Source organism: Ascidiella aspersa, chromosome 5 (assembly GCF_963924565.1).
Source record: "Ascidiella aspersa chromosome 5, kaAscAspe10.2, whole genome shotgun sequence".
NCBI classification, from domain to species: Eukaryota; Metazoa; Chordata; class Ascidiacea; order Phlebobranchia; family Ascidiidae; genus Ascidiella; species Ascidiella aspersa.
This window is the reverse complement of record NC_139451.1, coordinates 14,482,717-14,485,216: the sequence shown is the minus strand read 5'-3', so window position 1 is coordinate 14,485,216 and position 2,500 is coordinate 14,482,717. Positions and strand designations below refer to the sequence as shown.

Sequence of the window (2,500 nt, the reverse complement as noted above, 5' to 3'; positions counted from 1 at the left end):
TTTTATCAGACCAAAAACCGACCGGGCTTCGGCCCGCAACCTTTGGTGACTCTGGATAACTTTGCGGATCGCACGGTCTCGCACCGGCGACGGATCATTCAAGTGTCTGCCCTATCAACTTTCGTCGGTACGGTACTGGCCTACCGAGGTTCTTACGGGTAACGGAGAATCAGGGTTCGATTCCGGAGAGGGAGCCTGAGAAACGGCTACCACATCCAAGGAAGGCAGCAGGCGCGCAAATTACCCATTCCCGACGCGGGGAGGTAGTGACGAAAAATAACAATACAGGACTCTAAACGAGGCCCTGTAATTGGAATGAGTACACTTTAAAACCTTTAACGAGTATCCATTGGAGGGCAAGTCTGGTGCCAGCAGCCGCGGTAATTCCAGCTCCAAAAGTGTATATTTAAGTTGTTGCGGTTAAAAAGCTCGTAGTTGGATTTTGGGCGCAGGCGGCCGGTCCGTCGCAAGGCGTGTACTGGCCGTCCTGGCCTCACCTCCGGTTCTCCGCCGGTGCCCTTGACTGAGTGTCGGCGGCGGCCGGAACGTTTACTTTGAAAAAATTAGAGTGTTCAAAGCAGGCGATTCGCCTGAATAATGGTGCATGGAATAATGGAATAGGACCTCGGTTCTATTTTGTTGGTTTTCGGAGCGCGAGGTAATGATTAAGAGGGACAGACGGGGGCATTCGTACTGTGCCGTTAGAGGTGAAATTCTTGGATCGGCGCAAGACGAACGACTGCGAAAGCATTTGCCAAGAATGTTTTCTTTAATCAAGAGCGAAAGTCAGAGGTTCGAAGACGATCAGATACCGTCCTAGTTCTGACTATAAACGATGCCAACTAGCGATCGGGGGGCGTTAGTTTTACGACCTCTCCGGCAGCTTGCGGGAAACCAAAGTCTTTGGGTTCCGGGGGAAGTATGGTTGCAAAGCTGAAACTTAAAGGAATTGACGGAAGGGCACCACCAGGAGTGGAGCCTGCGGCTTAATTTGACTCAACACGGGAAATCTCACCCGGCCCGGACACAGTGAGGATTGACAGATTGAGAGCTCTTTCTTGATTCTGTGGGTGGTGGTGCATGGCCGTTCTTAGTTGGTGGAGCGATTTGTCTGGTTAATTCCGATAACGAACGAGACTCTGGCTTGCTAACTAGTTACGCGACCCAATCGGTCGGCGTCTAACTTCTTAGAGGGACTAGTGGCGTTTAGCCACACGAGATTGAGCAATAACAGGTCTGTGATGCCCTTAGATGTTCGGGGCCGCGCGCGCGCTACACTGACCGGATCAGCATGTGCTCGCCTTGGCCGACAGGTCTGGGTAACCCGCTGAACCCCGGTCGTGCTAGGGATAGGGAATTGCAATTATTTCCCTTGAACGAGGAATTCCCAGTAAGCGCGAGTCATTAGCTCGCGTTGATTACGTCCCTGCCCTTTGTACACACCGCCCGTCGCTACTACCGATTGAATGGTTTAGTGAGGTCCTCCGATTGGACCTGGCGCGGCCGGCAACGGTCGAGCCGGCGTCCGAGAAGACGATCTAACTTGATCATTTAGAGGAAGTAAAAGTCGTAACAAGGTTTCCGTAGGTGAACCTGCGGAAGGATCATTAACGGTCTCGCAAACACGCTTCGGCGAACGCGAAACTCGGACAAGCGAGAGAAAAAGTCTTTGCTACCCGGCGCCCGACCCGCGAGGAGCGGCGCGCCGGCGCGGATTCGGTCACCCGGTAATGTTTGCGCGTCGAGTGCCGCGGTGCCGCGCGCTCCGGCTTCAAGCGTCGGCCTGGCCGACCGCTCGGCGCGGTCTATTTTGTCACCCTATAGTGCGAGGCACTGTGCGAGCGAAACAATCGTGGATGGCTCTTGGCGGTGGATCACTCGGCTCGTGAGTCGATGAAGGACGCAGCTAGCTGCGTGAATTAGTGTGAATTGCAGGACACATTGAGCATCGACGTTCTGAACGCAAATTGCGGCCTCGGGTCAATCCCGGGGCCGCGCCCGCCTCAGGGTCGCGTTGCAAACGTTCCGCGCGGGGATTTCTCCGCGCGGCTGCTGCGGCGTCGGACGCGCGAGCGCCCGTCCCGCTCAAGACAGCACGGCACGATGCGCGACGATCGCGACCAGAATCCCGCGCGGCGGCGGCGAGTCGACCTCGAAGAGGCCAACGGCTGGCGGCTCAAGGGCGGGAATCGAGGTGCGCGGCGGCGCGCGGCGCCGACGGCGAGCGCGGAACGGGAAGAATAGTCCCGGTCCTTACTTTCGGCCTGAGGTCGGACGAGGCTACCCGCTGAATTTAAGCATATTACTAAGCGGAGGAAAAGAAACTAACGAGGATTCCCTCAGTAACGGCGAGTGAAGCGGGATGTGCCCATCGCCGAATCCGCGCGCTTTTGGAGTGCGCGGAATTGTGGCGTACGGAATTCGTCACGGCGCGCTTCGCCGGTCGCCCGCGTCCTTCTGATCGAGGCCTTTTCCCAGAGCGGGTGTCAGGCCCATGGCG

General features: G+C 56.6%; 2 non-coding genes and 1 pseudogene across 2 annotated transcripts in view; all 3 read left to right on the top strand.

Moving 5' to 3' along the window:
* LOC146144877 (small subunit ribosomal RNA) overlaps positions 1 to 1,610 on the top strand; it is a 1,811-nt gene extending 201 nt beyond the window's left edge. The window contains exon 1 of the ribosomal RNA XR_014500830.1: positions 1 to 1,610. This exon is cut by the window's left edge and continues 201 nt beyond it. This is a non-coding gene — a ribosomal RNA (small subunit ribosomal RNA).
* A 248-nt stretch (positions 1,611 to 1,858) lies between these two features.
* On the top strand, positions 1,859 to 2,012 carry LOC146144876 (5.8S ribosomal RNA). The gene has a single exon (XR_014499115.1). It is a non-coding gene; the product is annotated as a 5.8S ribosomal RNA (ribosomal RNA).
* Positions 2,013 to 2,260: 248 nt separating this feature from the next.
* The window catches only part of LOC146144875 (large subunit ribosomal RNA), a 3,679-nt pseudogene continuing 3,439 nt past the window's right edge, over positions 2,261 to 2,500 (top strand).